At 35.3% G+C, this 9,935-nt stretch overlaps 1 long non-coding RNA gene across 1 annotated transcript in view; it reads left to right on the top strand.

Moving 5' to 3' along the window:
• Positions 1 to 4,130: 4,130 nt before the first annotated feature.
• LOC103881235 overlaps positions 4,131 to 9,935 on the top strand; it is a 36,312-nt gene continuing 30,507 nt past the window's right edge. The window contains exon 1 of the long non-coding RNA XR_004178318.1: positions 4,131 to 8,176. This is a non-coding gene — a long non-coding RNA (uncharacterized LOC103881235). The remainder of the gene's footprint in view (positions 8,177 to 9,935) is intronic.

The raw sequence follows: 9,935 nt of genomic DNA, 5'->3' as shown, positions 1-9,935 counted from the left end.
TCTTGTCATCTATTTCTAACCATATTAAGCAGAGCAAACTGAAGGTCCGTGCCTGATAACCCCCAAATCTGAACTACTTCCGGTGTCTTTATGTTGACCTTTTATCTTAGCATTTGGTCACTACCTTCTATTGCACCATTCATTTTATATTTAATTTTAGATGCCATATATATTAAATCACAGAGCCTCTGGATGATACCACATGTCTCCAAATAGAAGATAGTTCTCGAATGGACAGTAGTGCGAGTAGGATGAATAAGCAACTGACCCCATTAGCAAATGCATTTGTTTGAAGTCCTTTGGACCTGGAGTGGTTGTTAAAAGGGAGGAAGTCATGTCTAATTCTAGTTTGCCCTACTCCTAGGTTATATCTTATCAGGGATCTCAATAGAAATACTACCATGCTGACCAAGTACACAGTTTCTTGTTAAGCTTGTGCATTTTATATATATATATATATATATATATATATATATATTTTTTTTTCCTCAGCTCTATGAGCCAGCTTTATAGCTGGTTGCTATCTCTTACCCCTTTAGAATTTGGCAATAAATTGTGATCTAAATTCACATAGAAGGTCAGGCTCATATCTGTAGTTTCCTTTTCTTGGCTTCTAATATCTGGTTCCCTAATCTTGGTTTCAAGACTTTCTACTTTAGTTGATCTGGATTCCAATTTTCATCTTCCCAGACCTTTGATACTTTGGCAAAACCTCTAGGTTGCTGCTTTTGACCAGGCTGCAAATTTTTGCATCAGGAATCAAGAAATGACCTTAGAGGAGAAAAGATTCTGGGAAAGAATATTTCTTCTATCCCCTTCAAGTCCTGAATTTATTGCCCAGTTTCTCATGACTTCAAACAGTTGAGATTTTTATTTTCTCGGTGTGTTATCTAGTTTTGTAGTTGTTCTCAAGAAAAGAGTTTGTATAATACAAGTGGAGCCATGATAGCTAATTATAGAAGTGTTTCATTTAGTTTTATTTCTTTTTCATCAAGTACTATGAAAGTTCGACATAATAACTTTACATCAGAGCTCTTTGACAGTTATATATGACAGGTTCTGATATGTAGTTTATTTTCTAGATTCTGAAATTTTAATTTAATCCATAATTGTTTAAAGGGAGTTTACAATTTTCCAAGTACAAGGTCTGTTGCCTGACATTTTATTATTCATTTATAATTTTTTTGAATTTCCATAAGAGAATGAGTTTATATTTTTATAAATTTATTAAAGTTTTTTTCTGGTTTCATATATGATGACTGTCAAAAGTTCCAGTGATGTCTGAAATATTATATTTTGATATATTTCTATGTCTCTCTTAAAAATTGTGAGCTTTTTGAGGTTACAGGATAAATTTTCTTCCGTGTATGTGTTATGCCTGACAAAAGAAAGCTGCCCAATGAATTGCACTGATTGGAATGCTGAAATAAATGCCATACATAATTAAAATACTGTTCCTGATTTATTAGAGAAATAGCTCTTTTAGAGGAGATAAAGCTTTGCATTGGGACAGATTTAATATCCCTAAATTATCCATCTTTTCCTTCAAGAGAGGCAGCATTTTAATCTTCTTAATCACCATATACTAAAAAGAAAATTAGACATATTCTTTTAAAATGGTTTTGATGCTAATGTTATGAATAATTTTCTCCTTCCTATTTTCTTGATTTTGGACATTTCTAAATCTCGTCTAAATAACAGAAAAAATTGTTTAAAACACAAAGTAAGTAATTAAAAAACAAAGTAGTATTTAAATAGTATTAAATAGTGTTAAATACATAAGACTTTTTAAAATATGATCTTGTTAATTCAGAGAAGTCTGCCTCCTGTTTTTTCTTCCCAAAGTGAAGATTAAAAATTCTACTCACTGAATACCAAAGATCGTGATGGCAAACAATAGGGGAATTAGCAGTGTTGCTAGTAATATTCTCTATCTTTTCACTGGTTTGTCTAGCTACCTACCTATTTATGTAACATAAGGACCTCTGCAAGGAAGTGCACACTCCAGTGTTTTCTCCCGCAGATTTATTTATTCATACTTGCTGAATTTCTCTTCATACATTACATAGGTAACACAATACAAATTTTACACTATTTCTATATTTTGTGAGGCAGAGGGTGGGGGTCTTTTGAAAATGTGTTCCATTTCCCCTCATTCTCTTCAAGAAGATTGCTTCTTAACATTTAATACACAATAGGAAATGTTTCCATTTTCACGTAAAGTTCAGAATTTTAAAATCTTATTATCTTTTAACATGACATCAATAGTGAAACATAACAAGAATTCTTTTCGAGTAGTAGATAATACTATGAAATGTCAACTTTTATTATGTGCATTTGAGTATTCTTAAATGACAACTTTAAAATGAAATTGTACCCTGACCAATAGCTTTTAAATAAGTTTTATAGATTTAACAGGTACTTTCTTATAAATGTGTTACATCAAGAGTAGTGTAAATGTTCTTTCTTTCCCAACAGTAACTTAATGTCAAAACCTAAGGCAATGGTAACAACAAAAGTACCAACAAATATTTTCTTTTAATATTCAAGTTTTGAACATTTATTTATTTAGCAGCATCTAAGCATGTGAGATTAAAAAAAAAAAAACAAGAAATACAACAAAAATCATACATTATATGTTGGATACCATTATAAAATTAACACAACTATTATCATAAGAGTAGTAATTTAACAATCCTCATAAATATTTTAACATACAGCCTACTATTTTTGAAATACTTTAAGCCCCCACTTTCTGAGTTGGGAATCTCACACACACACCTCATCCCACTCCACCTCTGACACGGATACACACACAGAAAAGAGAGAGAGAGAGAAAGAGAGAATATAATATTTTAAGAGCAAACCTTTCACAACTGAACTATGCATTCAATTTGGACGTTGATTAGCGTATTTTGAGCCCTCACAACAGGATAACTGATTTCAAAAAGGTATGAAATGTAGTTATCACAAAAAATTTGCAATGTGGATTCTACTTTTATTATTAAACATATCATTACTTAAAGAGGAAAATATTCAAAAGACCTCAATGTCTCACAACTGGTAAATGGTGAATCCTGAATTTTAATTCTAGTCTAACTACTTTCAATGTGCATGCATTTTACCTTGTATGTCACTACTTTCAGTCTTAGATCTAGCAAGAAGTATGATGTTAAATTGGGTTAGGAGACCAGTGGATCACAGCCTTGAAGGCCAACTAACGGAGATTATAAAATATAAAACAGCATGCCAGGTGGATATTGTGCTCAGAAAAGATGTTCTCATCATCTATTTATGGGATACATGGAATATATAGAAGCAAGTAGAGACAAAATAACCAAGGAGATATACTCATCTATGGCGTAATTCTAATTAGTTAAGAATAAGTCAATGGGGCCACAGACAGTGACTCACACCTATGACCCCCACACTTTAGGAGGCAGAAGTGGGAGATCAGATTGTGTGAGTCTAGAAGTTCAAGACCAACGTGAGCAGTCCAGTAAGACTCCATCTCTATTAAATAGAAAAAAAATTTAAAACAAAACCAAAGAATAAGCCAATGGGCCTTCGAAAAATAATGGTATTGGCCATTATTGAAAAGAGTCAAAAAGGGAGAGAATAAAAAGCTCTAAGCAGAAAGGAATTAAAACAAATTATATAGAAGAATGAAAAGATGGCAAATTTAAAATTATATAAGATTGTGTTATTTGGAAAATTTGAAGCAGTGTGAATATTAACAATAACTAACTTAAAAACACCTCCAGTAAGTGTGGGGAGGGGAATTATGTTTTTTAATTCCTCATATATGAAAATCATTCTTTTTTTAAAAAAAAATGTATATAGATATTAGTATGTGTTCCATGGAACAGATGAATCAAATTTCTTGTCAAGCAACTGATTATTTAAAACCTTTCCTTATTTTTTTACTTTGTGGTCATTAGGAAAAAAGAAAAAAAAATATGAGTTTTATTTACTCACCTGTAAAATAGAAATATATACATGGTAATATGATGAAAGTTATATAAGATGCATATTTTTTATATATAATATTTGGATAATATAATATTTCAATAAAGAATTATTGTGGGTTATTACTGCATCATTATTTAATATACATCCTTTTACATCAAGTATATGTAAACCTTCAGTTTTGTTTTTATAACCTGATTTAAAGGAATTATAAAGCTATAACCCCAGTGTGTATTAAGTGATATTATATATTATTGCCTTTTCTGTGTTTTTCTTCTATAGTCAAGTTTTATATTTGCCAATGGTGAAGCACATTGAAATAAAACTTTTGAAATAAGGAGTTGGGTGCTCATTTGTTTTCCAAAACCAACATATACAGGAATATCTTTGCAAATATCAGCCAACATAGATTGTTAAATGTTCTAAAGGTCACTTTAAAAAAAGAGTATTTCATTGAGAACTCTAATCTGATTGTTCCCCCACTCCTCATAATTATCAAAAACTGCAATGATAAATCCTTAATTTTTTTAAAATTGATTTTGTTGTCCCATAAGTACTTCATATAAAGACTTTCTTTAGTACAAAAAAGGATTATTTGTTCTATCACTCATTATATTTTTTATCATTTTTTCTGCACACAGCATTGCAAATGATCTTTCTATTGATTCTTTAATTTTCTCTTCATATTAGTTATTTTCACTTATTTTTCCATTAAAAAAATTAATATAGGGAAAAAGTTCCTGCGTTTGTCTTCCATGGTGCAACTTTTATTTTTGGCTTCATTGCATCAGCCTTTTACTGTTGCCAGTATGGATTCTGTAAATTTGCTTTAATTTCTTTACACATTTTACTTCATGCATTCTTATTTTCTTGCTCCTGATGCCTGTTTCTTTCTCAGATTTTATATCCTCATGACTTTTTGCTACTAATTTACAGGAGCTAGATATTCTTATATTCTAGAGAAGTGGTCCCCAGCCTTTTTCAGCACCAGGGACTGGTTTCATAGAAGACGGTTTTTCTACAGATGGTGGGTTTGGGATGGTTTCACCATGAAACTGTTCCACCTCAGATCAACAGACATTAGTTAGATTCTCATAAGGAGCATGCAACCTAGGGTTCACTCTCCTATGAGAATCTAATGCTGCCTCTGATCTGACAGGAGGCAGAGCTCAGGTGGTAACTGAGCAATGATGGGAGGCTATAAATACAGTTGAAGCTTCACTCACTCACCCACCACTCATCCCCTGCTGTGTGATCTGGTTCCTAACAAGACACAGACCAGTATTGGTCTACAGACCAGGTGTTGGGGACCCCTGTTCTAGAGAATATCAAATGTTTTCTTCTGAATCTTGTTTCACTTACTTTCAAAGATATACTTCTCTTTCTTTGTGATTTTCAATGTGTTCAATGTGGTCAGATAAATTATTTGCAAGATATAGGGAGACTGAATTCTCATTGGGCCTGTTTGCTATTTATGCCTATGGTAGTAAGATCAAAACCTTTCTCAGACCACTAGAGAAAGTGACACAGGAATTTTCTCTTGGTCCCTTTGCTGGACTCACAGCAGGGATGCTATGTCTACTTGGCCTGCTACACTCAACCCCTTGCAAGAAGAAGCATGTGAGCAAGTGAGTGCAGGATCTGGTTGGGCACTCAGTTGGCCCCTGGCCCTTTTGTGAGTGGTGGCTGCCCTCTGCCAGTGAGGGCAGAAGGCCTTGAGGCAGACTTTCTGGGTATCCACTCTTGGTGGAGCCCAAGTTCTTGTCCAGCACCCAAGAAGAATGAGGATACACTGCCAATCAAAGAATGAGCAAGTTGGGGAGTTGTACTGAATAATGAAACAGCTTTCCACAGGAAGAGGATGCAGGGGTGGTCCCCCTACCAGAAGGCAGAAAAAGTCCTCTCAATGTGACTGAGTCAGATTTTTATGGGCTCAGAATACGGAAGGAGCAAGCTGTAGTACAACAGTATTGGAAAAGGCAACATTTGTTTTGTTAAAAGGGATTATTTAGAAAGAATCAATCAGGAAAGGGTGGGCAAACAGGAACAAAAGTTCTTACTCTGGGTTGTGGGTTTCATGCAGGACCAGCAGTTAGATCTTTCAGCCTTCAGACTGTTTTTTGTCTTTAAGGTGGGGTTTTACCAGGGACCCATCTTTATCTGCCTAGCCATTTGGCTGCCTCCTGTCACTATCAGAAGTACAGGTTAATACATGTAAATTCAACTCAACATTATAGGTTTAAAGATTAGTCCTCAGTAAATACTGCTACTTGGTTTCTTTCAGTGTTTTCCCTTTCCTACTATTTCACTCAAGTAGATCAAATCAAAGATTATAATATCACTTTGCTTGGCAAAATATAAAATTACTGTGAAAATTTAAGGGATTGCCATCTTAGTTTTTCACCTGCACAATATTTTGTTCCCTTTACTATACCTAAAATAGTGATGGATTATCATAGATGAGTTTCCATAAGAAGGAGACTCTGACAAAGATTTGTGTGCATGAGGTGATTGCTGAGGAGAGCTTTGGAGAAAAATGTATGTGAGTAGGTCAGGAAAATACAATTGCTTAGAGGGGAATATTGTACTATAATGCACTTTTCACAGAGTAGGGCATCTGGCTTCAAACTCTCCATTCAATTATCAAAGGTCAGATTTTCTAAGAAAGAGTCTTAAAGGGAGATTTACTTGCAGAAGATTGATTGAGGAGAGTTCTCAGGACAACACCTGTAAGGAAATGGAAGGAACTGACTTTCACAGAGGGAGAGGTTAAACTGAGATATATTTGCCTCCAAAGCTTCAGCAGATTGTATGGCAGCTGCTGCTGAGATTCAGAGTTGTTCTGAAGTCGAAAGATTTAGCCTTTGTACCCTCCATCAACTAGTTATTGAAAATAGGCCTGACTCAAAGAAGGGACATAACTTCAGATGAGACAGCTCCTCTTTGCCAAGGTCAGTCAATGGAGAGGGATGCAATGCCATGGAGAGGGATGCAATGCCATTAAGAGGCAATATTTCCAACACCTAGTAAGAATGAGTACCTTTGTCTTGAGGGTACTGTGATGTCCATGACAAGGATATAAAAACTATTAAAATGTGTGTAGTGGTTAAATATATTTGCAAACGTTTATTCATTTGTTTCAGGATCTTCTATGTCTTTTTGCCTTTTATCTCCATACTGACCTATCAAGGGGTATTTGATGCCAGCTAGAACTAAAATGCAATTATTTACATATATGTCACAAAACTTCTTGTATGAACATAGCAATGATATTGTTTTAAGAGAATCATTACGAGTAAAGAGGTGTTTCTAAATTCTTTGGCCTGCCACTGACATACCAGGGGACAGAACTACAGGGTTTTACCTTGGTGTTTTACAGAATGGAAGTCTTCTCAGGGAGAAGGAGGCAGGGAATAAAGCAGAATATTTCTAGGGCAGAGGACTACAGTAAAGGCAAGAGACAGACATACCCATCTTTGTGCTTTTTTCTCTATTTCTCTCTCTTGCCATTTGAACCTCAAGGAGACATAAATTGTTTAAAAATTCGAATAAATTGGCCAGCCAATGATGAGTAAGGGCATACTTAGACAGAGAAGAATAGCTTGGAAAGACTCCAAACCTTTAAGCCATGCCCAATATGTCCTTGGAGAGAGGGTACACAATTTGCTGGGAAATGTGTCCTAATTGACAGCCTTACGGAACACTCCTGGCTCAACAAGTTCCACAGAGGGCATGCATGCACTCCAAATGTTCCAATAAGTCACAATGAGCGATTATGGAAGGGAGGAGAAGGCAGGACCACAAGCAGTGGACTGGTACAGAACAAAGAGATAGGGAGAGTGGATTGACACCGGTGTAAATTTCTGATCAGACTATGGCAATGGGTGCTATTCAATGCCCAAAGTTCAAACTAAATTGAACAGTTTGCAAATTAGTGGTCATAAATCCAGAGACCAGAGTAGCAAAAGACATCACAGACTAGAGGAATTACCCTTCAGCTAGAATTGTGACACCTTCTCCCCTATCCTAACCACTCAGAAAGCCATCTGGAAGATGAACTGGCAGTATAGGAAACCTGAACAATCACCTGGAAGAAACTGATTCATCAAAAGGAGACTAAACTAGCTCAGAAGAAGACTATGAATCTGAATTCACTGCAAATTTAAGAGACCATTCAAACTGGAGGATATTGTGAGGTCATTAATTAGTAAGTTACTTTTTCCATCTCTCCAGCAAAGAGAGGACAGTGAAAGTGATTATTCACTTACGGGATATAAGGACGTTAGATTTTGAGTAGCATGAGTAGCTTGAGTGAATGAATTAGTTATACTATTCCAAATGTGCAAGTGAATCGACTTAAATTCAGAAAGCTCGTTTAAAACTCTGCTTTTTTTTTCATTTACTTGCTCTATTTAGTGCATAAAGGCCACCAGGGATTTAAAAATAAGCTCATCTGTGGAGAGCCACACTGATCAAAATTCAAAAATGCCCATCAGTTTTAAAATAAGAAACAGAGGGATATTCTGGAACTCAATAAATTTAAGGCAAAATTGAGAAAAGTAAAAATAAGTATAAAAGAGAGTCATGCAACATTACAAATATATTCTAATAATTAATTGTCAGAAAGAAGATAAGCTCTTTGGAATCCTAGATGAGAAGGCTAACATCAGCAACTGATCTTGCTCGTACTTCACTGTCTGGTAAACATGAGAATTTCTGTCACAAGAAAAGAGTAATCTAATTTAGGCCAAAAGATGTTTACTCATTTGTTCAATCAGTGAATACTTGAGTGCATCGAATAATTGAGACTCTACGCTGCACATGAGGTGCTCAAAGATGAAGAAGACATGGTCGCTGTATCTAAACATTCCACGGTTTTCTGGGAATAATAGACAAAAAAGCAAATCATTTCAATAAGGTGTATTAGATACTATAATAGAGGTTTATGGGGGGGGGGATCATGTGGTTTGTAAGGTTCATAAAAGACTTTTGAATAAAGGTAGGAGATAACTCTGAGTCAATGCTTGGTGTTCAAACTGAGGAGAGACAAGGGGACAAACCTAAAAACAACTGAATTTTTAAATGGCCAATAAAGAGAAGCAGAAACTTTATTAGAAAAAGAATAGGGGTGGCTCGATATTCGGTGGAAGACAAAATTGATTCCATTATGAGAAGTTTGCTTTGGAGGCCAAAAGAAGGTATAATTTCAAAATAGATATATTCATTAGTATCATCCTATACCTCAGAGAAGGGAAGTCAGAAAAGACAAGTGCCCAATGAATGCACAGGCAAAATGATTAAAAAGTAAAATAATAATAATAATAATACAGAGTAATCTGCTATTTTTTTGAGAAATTTGGCTACATATAAGGGAAATTACTCCTGAGGTCACATTTAAAATAACAAATTGAGGCCAGGAATGGTGGCCCACGCCTGTAATCTCAACACTTTGGAAGGCTGAGGTGGGTGGATCACCTGAGGTCAGGAGTTCAAGACCAGCCTGGCCAACATGGTGAAACCCCATCTCTACAAAAGTACAAAAATTAGCCGGGCACGATGGTGGGCACCTGTAATCCCAGCTACTCAGAAGGCTGAGGCGGGAGAATAGCTTGAACCCTGGAGGCAGATGTTGCAGTGAGACAAGATAGCACCATAGCACTCTAGCCTGAGTGACAGAGCCAGACTCCATCTCAAATAAATAAATAAAATGCCAGATTGAATTTTATTCTCCTTAAAAAAAAATGAGGCAGAAAGTTTAATTAGCAAGGAAGAAGTTGTAGTATTGAAGATTTTTTAAAAAAGAGTTGTTGAACAAGATTCATTAGCAGATTTTGGTATTACTGGCATGTGTACCAGATCGGGCCCTCTTTTCCAGGGTTAGGGTTTGAACTTAAATGAGGTAGAAGGATGCAGTAGGGAGGGAGATTTGAAGAGGTTTACATTTAATGACCTTTTCTCATCTCAAA

The sequence above is a fragment of the Papio anubis genome, chromosome 14 (genome assembly GCF_008728515.1).
Source record: "Papio anubis isolate 15944 chromosome 14, Panubis1.0, whole genome shotgun sequence".
Classification (NCBI taxonomy): domain Eukaryota; kingdom Metazoa; phylum Chordata; class Mammalia; order Primates; family Cercopithecidae; genus Papio; species Papio anubis.
This window is presented reverse-complemented; position numbering and strand designations above follow the sequence as displayed.